Raw genomic sequence first — 13,088 nt, 5'->3', positions numbered from 1 at the left:
TGCCAGGGCAGTGCCAGGAGGTTTGGCCACATCCTCCCAGTTATTCAGTATTAGTACAGGCTGCAGAGGTGATGTTAGCTCCCTATCACAGGTGGGGAAACAGAGGCTCGGGGATGGAAAGCTACTTGCCCACACAGCTAGAAAGTTACCAAGCTGGAGTTTGAACCCAGGTGGGTTTAGTCCCAAGGCACGTGCTCTTGTCACTTTCCCTCCTTGAAATGCTTCCAGCCATAGAGCTAAGGGAGAGACCAAAATCGCTGCTCGGAAGACACAGGCTTCCAGATGGGTGTGAATATCCTGGGCAAGTCCTGTACTGGGGTGGGTAACTCTAGGTCATGGGAGGTGGGGAGGGAGGAAAAGGAAGCACTCCTCCCCATTCCTTGAAATTGCTGAGCTTTTGTTGGTTCCCACCAACTGGCAGGCTGTTTTCCTCTCCCATCCCCCTCAATTTTTCCTTCTGTCTATCTCCTACTCCCTCTTCAAGGCTCAATTTAAAAGCTGCCTCCTCTGGACATCCCTGGTGGTTCAGTGGTTAAGCATCCACCTGCCAATGCAGGAGACACGGGTTTGATCCCTGATCCAGGAGGATCCCACATGCCGCAGAGCGACTAAGCCCTGTGCCGCAACTACTGAGCCTGTGCTCTAGAGTCCGGGAGCCCCAACCACTGAGGCCATATGCTGCAACTACTGAAGCCCGCACACACCAGAGCCCATGCTCTGCAACAAGAGAAGCCACAGCAAATGAGAAGCCCGTGCACCGCATCTAGAGAGTAGCCCCTGCTTGCCACAACTAGAGAAAGCGCACATAGCAACGAAGAAACAGCACAGCCAAAAATAAATAAATACATAAAAAAAAAGATTCTACTGCCCAATATAGGGGACATGGGTTTGATCCCTGGTCAGGGAAGATCCCTCATGCTGCGAAGCGACTCAGCCAGAGGACCACAAAGACTGAAACCTGTGCTGTAGAGCCTGAGCTCTGCAATAAGAGAAGCCACTGCAATGAGAAGACTGCACTCCGCAACGGAGCGTAGTCTCTGTTTGCCCCAATTAGAGAAAAGCCAGTGCACAGCAATGAAGACCCAGAAAAGCCAAAAAAAAAACCTGCCTCCTCTGTGAAGCCTCCCTGACTTCTCAGGCAGATTTGAGTCTGGTGATCTGGCTCAAGCCCTCATGAGTGCTTTCAGTGGGACCTTTCAGATTGGTTTTCCTCTCTTAGTCTCAATTTGTTCATCTGTAGAATGGGCATCTCACAGGATCAACATGAAGTTCCAATGTGATAAAGTGTAATGGAAGGATGTAGCAGACCTCCTGACAATAGGAAGCCTTGGGTAAATGTCAGCTCCTACGATTGGCCTCCCATAGCACCTCATTCCCATTTCCAATATTGCAATGATCTTATTTTGAATGTCTCCCCAGTCACTGGTGAGGCCTTAGAGCAGGATCCTCATTTTCTCCACTGTAGCCCCAGCTCTGGCACCAGTGAATGTTTGTTGATTGAATGTGTAAAAGATTCTCTGGGACTATCTCCCAGAACACAGGGCTCCTGGGAACTGTGGCCTGGAAGAAGTAGGATGCTGGGGCATCCCGTGCTTCTCAAGGGCAAACATCCTGAGGAAAGGTCATTGACTAGTCAAGCTTCAGCTGGGCTTGGGTGACATGCAGCTGGGAAGGACCACAATCTTGGGGCCTGGGGTAGAAAGATACATGTCCTGGGGACAGGAAGAGGGAACTACAACTTTTCTCAGTGCCAACCCAGGCAAGGTCACCCTGAAAGACCTCTTGGTGCTTCAGATCTATTTTGGGGAGAAAACAGAGTATATAAAATAAATAAATCTTATAGGCCACCCAAGTCACGGGTTCTTCATCCCTTGGTGTCATAAGTTCCAAAACTGGTCCATCAAACAAAAGATAAAAAAGAGGGGGTGGTTATAGCCAATAGGTGGGTTTCCCAGGTGGCGCTAGTGGTAAAGAACCCACCTGCCAATGCAGGAGACTAAGAGACGAGGATTCATTGCCTAGGTCAGGAAGATCCTCTGGAGAAGGGAATGGCAACCCACTCCAGTATTCTTGGCTGGAGAATCTCATGGACAGAGGAGCCTGGTGGGCTACAGTCCATAGGGCCCCGAAGAGTCGAACACGACTGAAGTGACTTAGCATGCATAGCCAGTGTGCAAACGTGTGGGGGCCGGGTGGGCAGGTGGGTGGGGGGCTGTTTCATCGCAGCTGGCTGGAGGCCTCCCTGCAGAGCCGCAGGTCCCCTCTGGCCTGGGCTCCTCCTCCCAAGTGACTCAGCACTGTGTTCGCCTGTGGACACTGAGGACCGGGACTCTATGGGACTGGTCAGTCAATGACCTGCTCTGTTCATGACAGCTTTCAGACAAGTGGATCCTAGGAGAGCATCCACCGGGGCAGCTGAGACTGAAAAGAGAAACAGAAGAGGCTGAATCCTTTCTGGGAAAAACTGTTATTACAGCTGAAAAGCATGGCTAAACTCCACTCTGCCCAGACTCCGAGCCTAGATGCTCTCAAGTCACTGTGCGTTTCCCTGTGGCTCTTCCTTGGCCTCTCCGGCTCCAGCTTGTCAGTTAAGTTCAGTTCAGTCACTCAGTCGTGTCTGACTCTTTGCGACCCCCATGGACTGCAGCACGCCAGGCCTCCCTGTCTATCACCAACTCCTGGACTTGACTCAAACTCATGTCAATTGAGTCAGTGATGCCATCCAACCGTCTCATCCTCTGTCGTCCCCTTCTCCTCCTGCCTTCAATCTTTCCCAGCATCAGGGTCTTTTCCAATGAGTCAGCTCTTTGCATCAGGTGGCCAAAGTATTGGAGTTTCAGCTTCAGCATCAGTCCTTCCAATGAACACCCAGGACTGATCTCCTTTAGGATGGACTGGTTGGATCTCCTTGCAGTCCAAGGGACTCTCAAGAGTCTTCTCCAACACCACAGTTCAAAAGCATCAATTCTTCGGTGCTTGGCTTTCTTTATGGTCCAACTCTCACATCCATGCTTGTCACCGACACAAAATTGGAAAGGAGGGAGAACCGGAAAGGACTTGGAAAACACCTTGTTCCACTCAACGTTCCCAGGAGTGCGCTCTGTGTGCCAGACCCCAGGATACAGAGCCTGATAAGACAGCCATCAGCACCTGTGCCAACCTCACGCCAGGCGCTGCTCTAAGCCCTTGACAGATAATAGCTCATTGAATGATCACAATCACGTTGTAGTTATTATTCCCGTTTACAAAGGAGGAAAGTGGAGGCGCAGAAATGGTAACTTGCTCGAGACTACACGGAGAGTAAATGGCAGAGTAAATGGGTTGGTCGCCAGGCACTCAGGCTCCAGGCTCTTGGGCACCATAGTGGTCCTTGCAGTTGGCCACAGTCTGGCGAGTGTGTGCAGACAACAGACAAGGAAACAGGCCATTTCTGGGGCACCGAGTAGTCCTACCCCGGGAGCTAAGAAAAGGCCTTCAGGAAGAGATACTATTTTTTAAGATTTTTTTTTTTTTTTTTGATGCTGACAATTTTTAAAGTCTTCATTGAATTTGTTGCATATTTTTTCTGTTTTGTGTTTTGGTTTTTTGGCCATGAGGCATGTGGAATCTTAGCTCCCCAACGAGGGATCAGACCCGCACCCACTGCATTAGAAGGCAAAGTCCGAACCACTGGACCACCAGGGAAGTCCCTGGAAGAGATATGTAAGCTGAGATCTGAGATACGGGAGAGGGGGTGGAAAGGAGATCCTTGCAGAGGGAATAAAGTGAGAAAAGCACTGAGGCGGAACGAGGCTTAGAGAGGAGCAGCAATCTCGCTGGAGATCCTACAGAGGGTCCAAGCACAGCTGACCTGGAACCTGGCCCGGGGCCTCAGATCTTCAGCACACAGCCCAGGAGGATTCCCGGCAGCAGGAGGACAAACCAGCCAGAGCTGTAACACTGCTGCTGTGCCCTGTTGGGCCTCAGGACAGAATCTACTCACTTCAACCGAGTGAAAGTGAAAGTCGCTCAGTCGTGTCCGACTCTTTGCAACCCCGTGGACTATACAGTCCATGGAATTCTCCAGGCCAGAATACTGGAGTGAGTAGCCTTTCCCTCCTCCAGGGGATCTTCCCAACCCAGGGTTTGAACCCATGTCTCCTGCAGTGCAGGCGGATTCTTTACCAGCTAAGCCACAACCTGAGAAGGTCATACAAATCTGCACAGACTCACTAAGGGAACAGGACAGCAGAGAGCAATTAGTAGGCATTTTGGCAGAGATGAGGGCTTAAAAAATCACCACTCATGGAGACCCCCCACCCCTTTCATTTGTCCCTCTTTCTGGCTCCTCTTACCTGTCCTTCTTTCTTGTTCCTCTTACCTCGTGTGAAAAATGCCCTTCAGGACTTCCCTGATAGTCCAGGGGTTAAGAATCTGCCCACCAGTGGGGGCATGGGTTTGATCTCTGCCCTGGTCTGGGAAGATTCCACATGTCAGGGGGCAGCTGAGCCCGCTCACCCCAACTACTGAAGTCCACGCACCCTAGAGCCCAGGCTATGCAACAAGAAAAGCCTCCACAGTGAGACGCCCTCGAAGCACAACGAAGATTAGTCTCCCACTCTCAGCAACTAGGGAAAAGCCCCTGCACAGCAATGAAGACCCAGTGAAACCAAAAATGAAGATAATAAAATGTAATAGAAAAAGAAAATGCCCCACCCCACAAAGATAACGTTCATATCCCAATTCCCAGAACCCGTCAATGTTACCTGATTTTGAAAGTGGGTTGTTTCAGATACAATTACTTTTAGGATTTTGAATTTGAGAAGATCATCCTGAATTGTCCCAGTGAGCCCTGAATACAATTGTAAGTGACTTTGTAGTGGAATACCAGCGTTACTCACAACAGGTAAAGTGTGGAAGCAATGCAAGTGTCCTTGCATTGAATTGCTAAGCAAAATGTGGTGTAAACATGTAATGGAATATTATTCACCCTTAAAAAAGAAGGAGGTTCTGACACATACTACAATGTGGAGAGAACTTGAAGATATTATGTTAAGTGAAACAAACCAGCCATGAAGTTCCACTTAAATGAGATACTTAGAGTAGTCAGATACATTGGGTAGAAAGCACAGTGGTGGTTGCCATGAGCTGGAGGGGAGGGCAGGTTGGGGAGTCATTGTTTAATGGGTACAGTTTTGTTTTACAAGATGGAAAGAGTTATGGAGATGAACGGTGGTGATGGTTATACTGCATCATGAATGTATTTAATGGTACTGAATCGTACACTTAAAGTGGCTAAGGAAGTGAATTTTATTTTATGTATATTTTAATCATAATAAAAAGTGGGGAAGAGGGCTTCCCTGGTGGTCCAGTAGTTAAGACTCTGTGCTTTCAATGCAGGGGGTGCTGGTTCAATTCCTGGTTATGGAAAAAAGATCCCACATGCTGTGCATTGTGGTCAAAAGATATAAAATAAAAAATACAGAGACACATAAAAAATGGGGAAAATGTACCTGTAAACAATAGAATTAATAGTAAAGTCACAAACCACCAGTTTGAAATATATATATATATATTTAGAGAGAAAGAGAGGATAGAGGGAGATGAAGACAGATACACAGAAGAGAAGGCCATGTGAAAATGCAGCAGAGAGAGATGCAGCCACAAGCCAAGGGATGCTGACAGCCCCCAAAGCAGGAGAAGACGAGGAATATATTCTTCCCTAGAGCCTCATGAAGAAGTACTACTCCTCACACTGTGGTATAAATTTCTGGCCTCTAGCATTGTAAGAAAATACATTTCTCTCATCACATTTGTGAGAATTTGTTACAGTGATGTGTGCTAAGTCACTTGAGTCGTGTCTGACCCTTTTGACCATGGACTGTAGCCCTCCAAGCTCCTCTGTCCATGGGATTCTCCAGGCAAGAATGCTGGAATGGGTTGCTATGCCCTCCTGCAGGGGATCTGCCCAACCCAGGGATCGAACCCGCATCTTTTATGTCTCCTGCATTGACAGGCGGGTTCTTTACCACTTAGCGCCATCTAGGAAACCCTCACAGTGGTGACAGGAGACTAATACACATGCCTCCCTTTCCCGTCATTCCTTTTCCTGGTCTTTCTCCTCTGGGAAAAAGCGAAGAGATGGGGACAGGGGGCTTCCTTGACTTAAGCCATGGGACATCTCCACCCTGGAGATCCTCTGTCCTCCTTGGGAGTCTGAAGCAGCTGGATCATCTCTTCCTTTGCTTCTTGTCAAGCCCTCATATCCTTCTCGCACATCACCGGATATGTCCTGGCCGCAACTCGGAGAACACGCGGCCCCTCATTTACAGATGGGACTCAGGGGCCCAGAGAGGGGCCATGACTTGCCTGAGGCCACACAGTGAATTAGTGACAATTCCAGAGCAAAGACAGGTGTGTCCTGCCTGACAGCACTTCCACAACCTCTCTCTGCTGCTTGTGTTTCCCCAGCTGCTCCCAGCACAGAGCTGGGAACACCGCATCCCCCTGGTAACCTACCTAGAGAGGTAATGTGGGGTGATGGTGAACAATGTGGGCTTTGAAAACACATCAACCCGGGACTGAATCCTGGTTCTGTCACTTAAATGCTATGCGGCCTTCAGTCCTTGACCTCTCTGGGCCTCAGTTTCATCATTCATGAAATGGAAATAATAATAATAGCACATCCTTCAGAACAATCCTGAAAGAGAGCAGAAGTGAAGAGGATAGCAATGAACTCAGCTGAAAAATGGGTTTAATCATAGCATTTACCTTACAGTGTGATTTTAAGGATTCAAAGTGATAATGTACATACACTATTTAGAATGGTGGGTGGCATGGAAACACTCAAAAATATTAGCTGTCACTATTTATCTTTGCAATTACATTGCTGCGTCCTCTTGTGAACTAAGAATTTGCTGTCTCTTAAGAATCAGTTATTTTAGGATAAAGTGAATCTGTAATAATTGTTATAGAAACTGTCTGTGTTGGGAATTCCCTGGCAGTCCAGTGGTTAGGACTCAGAACTTTCACTGGTTAGGGCACAGTTTCAATCCCTGGTCTGGGAACTAAGATCCCACAAGCCTCACAGCAAGACCAAAAAAAAAAACAAAAAAACTATTAAGTGTATAGAAGTTAAAAGTATGGATGCTGGGACTTCCCTGGTGGCCCAGTGGCTAAGACTCCCAGCTCCCAATGCAGGGGGCCTGGGTTCAATCCCTGGTCGGGGAACTAGATCCCACATGCTGCTACTAAAGATCCTGCATGCCACAATGAAGACCTGGTGCAGCCAAATAAATAAAATTAAAAAAAAAAAAAAAGATTTAAAAAAAAAAAAAAAAAAAGAAAAGTATGGATGTTGGAGCCAGACTAATTGATACAGGCCCCAGGTCCACTTACATTTGACTTGGGCAACTGTGCCTTAGTTTCCCATCTGTAAGTAAGTGAAAGTCGCTCAGTCATGTCCGACTCTTTGTGACCCCATGGACTATATAGTCTATGGAATTCTCCAGGCCAGAATACTGGAGTGGGTAGCCTTTCCCTTCTCCAGGGGCTCTTCCCAACCCAGGGATCAAACCCAGGTCTCCTGCATTGCAGGGGGATTCTTTACCAGCTGAGCCACCAGGGAAACCCAAGAATACTGGAGTGGGTAGCCTATCCCTTCTCCAGCAGATCTTCTTGACCCAGGAATTGAACCGCGGTCTCCTGCATTGCAGGAGGATTCTTTACTAGCTGAGCTACCAGGGAAGCCCCTTCCCATCTGTAATTTGGGTATAATAATAGTATCTACTTCACAGAGGTAAGAGGACGAAATGAGATACTTTACATGAAAAGCTTAGCATCGAGCTGACACAATTATGTTCTCAATAAATGATATTCATCATTAGGTATGACCATAGGGTTATGAGGAGCAGTACATGAGATAATGCACAAAAGCAGTTGGTGCAGGGGGGGGACACAGCAAGTGCCCTCTAAGGGCACATGTCTCTGCTGTCACTTCTTGCTGAGAGGCTGTGGAGGATGGGGCTGTCATTCCCAGGGCCCACAGGTTCCACCACCCGCAGGCCCCTGGCTTCATTCTCAACTTTTGAGAACAGCATCTGATGCCCATTATAGATTGAGTTCTCCTAACCCACCCCAAGCCCTTTACCAGTTGTCAGCCGCTTATCAGCAATTAAGCTTCCATTTTAGATGCCAAGACAGAAATACATTTTGCTGCTGAGTGGGGAGGTGTTCAGATGGGCTGTCAGACTCAAGTTCTTAATGTTCTTTTCAGTTTGGCAAAGACTTTCTTAGACTTATATGGACTGTTAAGAGCAGAAGGGACCCTAGAGAAGCCCATTTTACGTGAGTGGAAACCGAGGCCGAGGAGCAGAACCAGATGAGCCAGAGGCAGAGGCAATATGCGTAGGGAGAGACCTACATGTATTCATGTGAGGCTTGACAAATAGTGGGCAGCTGTGTAGAAACTGCTGCTGTTGTGTGTTAGTCACTCAGGCGCGTCCAACTCTTTGCAACCTCATGGACTGTAGCCCAGCAGGCTCCCCTGTCCATGGGATTTCCCAGGCAAGGATACTTGAGTGGGTTGCCATTTCCTTTTCCAAGGGATCTTCCTGACCTAGGGATTGAACCCGTGTCTTCTGCATTGGCAGGGGGATTTTTTTTTTTATCCCTTAGCCACCAGGGAAAACCTGCATATAAATACGACAGGGGATATCTGGCAATGCCAATTTGTTAGGATTCTTCTTTGCATCCCTTTTTCTTCAGAGATAAGGATTCTCCTTTCCTCTGGGTAGAGAGATGGCACATCTTATTGAGGGTTTTATGGGAGAATCTTTCAGGGAAGAAGGGTTAGAGAAGGAGGTCAGAATGACCTTCCTGCTTCCTGTATTTTCTCAAATCCTTCAGCTTAAAATATTCAGTGTACCAAGGTGCCATATTTGGGAGCAGTGTGTCCTGAACCCCACCCTGGGACCACTTTTAAGAAAAGGATGAAACAAATAAGCAACAAGGATATATTTTTATAAAATATATAGCACAGGGAAATATAGCCACATTTTGTAATAACTTTTTGTTTGTCTTGTGGGATTTTAGTTCCCCAACCAGGGATTGAACCAGGGCCCTCTGCAGTGACAGCTCAGAGTCCTAACCACTGGACCACCAGGGAACTCCCTGTAATAACTTAAAAAAAGTTATTTACTTATTTGACTGCACTGAGTCTTAGCTGTGGTGTGTGGGATCTAGATCCCTGACCAGGGATCGAGCCTGGGCCCCCTGCATTGGGAGTGCAGAGTCTTAGCCACTGGACCCCCAGGGAAGTGCCCCCTCATAATAACTTTAAATGGAATATAAATCTATAAAAATATTGAACCCACATACCTATGATCATTTTTTAAATTTTTATTTATTTATTTTTGGCTGCACGGGGTCTTCATTGCTGCCCACAGGCTTTCTCTAGTTGCACTGACGGGCGCTCATCTCTAGTTGTGGTGCGTGGGCTTCTCATTGTGGCGGCTTCTCTTGTTGCAGAGCACGGGCTCTAGGGCATGCAGGCTTTAGGAGTTGCAGCACGCAGGCTCCAGAGTGCAAGTTCAGTAGTTGTGGCGCATGGCCTTAGTTGTCCCATGGCATGATCTTAGTTCCCTGACCAGGAATCGAACTCATGTCCTCTACATCGGCAGGTGGATTCTTAACCACTGAACCATGAGGGAAGTCCAGAAGTCTCTATGATCATTTAATCTATGACAAAGGAGGCAAGAACATACAATGGAGAAAAGACAGTCTCTTCAACAAGTAGTGTTGGGAAAACTGGACCCTGACACATTAAACAATAAGGTTAGAATGTTTCCTCACATTGTATACAAAAAAACCCTCAAAACAGGTTTAAAGACCAAAACGAAAGACCTGAAACCATACAACTCCTAGAAGAGAACATAGGTAGAACGCTCTTTGACATAAATCATAGCAATATTTTCTTAGATCAGTCTCCAAAGGCAAAAGAAGTAAACGCAAATGTAAACAAATGGGACTTATTTAAACTTAAAAGCTTTTGCACAGCAAAGGAAACCACCAACAAAATGAAAACACAACCTAGAGAATGGGAGAGAGTATTTGCAAATAATGTGACTGACAAGGGGTTAACATCCAAAATATGATCAACAACTCCAACAACTCAATATCAAAATACACAAACAACTCAATCAAAAAATGAGCAAAGAGCCGAATAGATATTTTTCCAAAGAAGACATACAGATGGTCAACAGGTGCAGGAAAAGATGCTCGGGGAATTCTCTGGAAGTCCAATGGTTAGGACTGCAGAGGGCCCAGGTTAAATCCCTGGTCGGGGAATTAAGATCCTGTAAGTCATGCAGTGGCAGCCAAAAGAGAAAAGGAAAAGAAAGAGAAGAAACGACGTGTGACATCTCTAACAGAGACAGGCAAAGCAAAACCGCAATGAGGTATCACCTCGTACACGTCAGGTTGGCGATCATCAAAAAGAACACAGATAACAAACGCTGGTGAGCTTGTGGAGGAAAGGGAACCCTCATCCACTGTTGGTGAAGAATGTAAATTGGTGCAGCCACTGCGAAAAACAGTGTGGAGGTTCCTTAAAAACTAAAAATAGGGCTATCAGATGATCCAGTAATCCCACTCCTGGGCACGTTATCGTTGTTCAGTTGCTCAGCAGTGTCTGACTCTTTGCGACCCCGTGAACTGCAGCACATCAGGTTTCCCTGTGCTTCACTGTTTCCCAGAATTTGCTCAAACTCATGTCCGTTGAGTCAGTGATGCCATCCAACCATCTCATCCTCTGTCGTCCCCTTCTCCTCCTGCCTTCAATCTTTCCCAACATCAGGGTCTTTTCAAATGAGTCAGCTCTTCACATCAGGTGGCCAAAGTATTGGAGCTTCAGCTTCAGCATCAGTCCTTCCAATGAATATTCAGGACTGATCTCATTTAGGATGGACTGGTTGGATCTTCTTGCTGTCCAAGGGACTCTCAAGAGTCTTCTCCAGCACCACAGTTCGAAGGCATCAATTCTTCAGCGCTAGCCTTTTTTATTGTTCAGCTCTCATATTCATTCATGACTACTGGAAAAACCACAGCTTTGACTATATGGACCTTTGTCGGCAAAGTAATGTCTCTGCTTTTTAATATGCTGTCTAGGTTTGTTATAGCCTTTCTACCAAGGAGCAAGCATCTTTTAATTTCATGGCTGTGGTCACCACCTGCAGTGATTTTGGAGTCCAAGAAAATAAAGTCTGTCACTGTTTCCATTGTTTCCCCATCTATTTGCCAGGAAGTGATGGGGCTGGATGCTATGATCTTAGTTTTCTGAATGTTGAGTTTTAAGCCAGCTTTTTCACTCTCCTCTTTCACTTTCATCAAGAGGCTCTTTAGTTCTTCACTTTGTGCCATGATGGTGGTGTCATCTGCATATCTGAGGTTATTGATATTTCTCCCGGCAATCTCGATTCTAGTTTGTGCTACATCCAGCCCAGCATTTTGCATGATGTACTCTGCATATAAGTTAAATAAATATATATATACTCCTGGGCATATATATGAAAAAGACCAAAACTCTAACTCAAAAAGAATTAAATTCTAACCCAACGTTCATAGCAGCACTATTTACAATAGCTAAGACAAGGAAGCAACCCAGGTGCCCATCAACAGACAAATGGATTAAGAAGATGTACATACATACAGTGGAATGTTATTCAGCCACAAAATAGAATGAAATACTGCCAGTTGCAGCAACATGGATGGACCTAGAGAATATTATGCTTAATGAAATAAGTCAGGCAGAGAAAGACAAATACTGTAAGATATCACTTATATGTAAAATCTACAAAATAATGAATGTATATGCAAAACAGAAACAAACTCATAGATATAAAAAACAAACTTGTGGTCACCAAAGGCAAGAGGGAAGGAGGCAGGGACAAAGAAGAGGGTATGGAATTAACACATATAAACGACTATATATAAAATACATAAGCAATAAGAATATACTGTACTGTACAGGGAATTATACCCATTTTCTTGTGATAACCTAAAATGGAAAATAATCTGTGAAAATAGTGAATCACTATGTTGTACACCTGAAACTAATATATTAATAACATTGTAAATCCACTCTACCTCAATTTTTCCAAAAGGATAAAAAATTAGAAACACAAATTTTGATGTGAATGTTTCAGAGTAAAAGGAGACAGTAAGTAGTCTCAACTACCTGCAGTTAAACTATCTTGTTTTTGCAAATTTCAGCTGAGTCAAGAATACTGAAGTGGGTAGCCTATCCCTTCTCCAGATATCTTCCCAGAAATCAAACTAGGGTCTCCTGCACTGTAGGCAGATTTTTTACCAACTGAGCTATCAGGGATTTGCATGACATCAGTTCAGTTCCTCAGTCGTGTCCGAGTCTTTTCAACCCTGTGGACTGCAGCATGCCCAGGCCTTCCTGTCCATCACCAACTCCCAGAGTTTACTCAAACTCATGTCCATTGAGTCGGTGATGCCATCCAACCATCTCATCCTCTGTTGTCCCCTTTTCCTCCCACCTTCAATCTTTCCCAGCATCGGTTCAGCTCAGTTCAGTCACTCAATTGTGTCTGACTCTTTGCGACCCCATGAACCGCAGCACACTAGGCCTCCCTGTCTATCACCAGCTCCCGGAGTTTACCCAAACTCATGTTCATTGAGTCGGTGATGCCATCCAACCATCTCATCCTCTGTCGTCCCCTTCTCCCACCCTCAATCTTTCCCAGCATTAGGGTCTTTTCAAAAGAGTCAGCTCTTTGCCATCAGGTGGCCAAAGTATAGGAGTTTCAGCTTCAACATCAGTCCTTCCAATGAACACCCAGGACTGATCTCCTTTAGGATAAACTGGTTGGATCTCCTTGCAGTCCAAGGGACTCTCAAGAGTCTTCTCCAACACCACACTTCAAAAGCATCAATTCTTCTGTGCTCAGCTTTCTTTACAGTCCAACTCTCACATCCATACATGACTACCGGAAAAACCATAGCCTTGACTAGACGGACCTTTGTTGGCAAAGTAATGTCTCTGCTTTTTAATATGCTGTCTAGGTTGGTCATAACTTTCCTTC

The 13,088-nt window shown here is 46.0% G+C and overlaps 1 non-coding gene across 1 annotated transcript; it reads right to left on the bottom strand.

Moving 5' to 3' along the window:
* Nucleotides 1–9,072: 9,072 nt before the first annotated feature.
* TRNAD-GUC (transfer RNA aspartic acid (anticodon GUC)) lies at nt 9,073–9,145 on the bottom strand. The gene has a single exon. It is a non-coding gene; the product is annotated as a tRNA-Asp (tRNA).
* Between the last annotated feature and the right edge of the window lie 3,943 nt (nt 9,146–13,088).

Source organism: Giraffa tippelskirchi, chromosome 3, assembly GCF_054371585.1.
Source record: "Giraffa tippelskirchi isolate mGirTip1 chromosome 3, T2T-mGirTip1v1.2.pri, whole genome shotgun sequence".
In the NCBI taxonomy this organism is placed as follows: Eukaryota; Metazoa; Chordata; class Mammalia; order Artiodactyla; family Giraffidae; genus Giraffa; species Giraffa tippelskirchi.
Note: the sequence above shows the minus strand (reverse complement) of the source record. Positions and strands in the feature narration are given on the sequence as shown.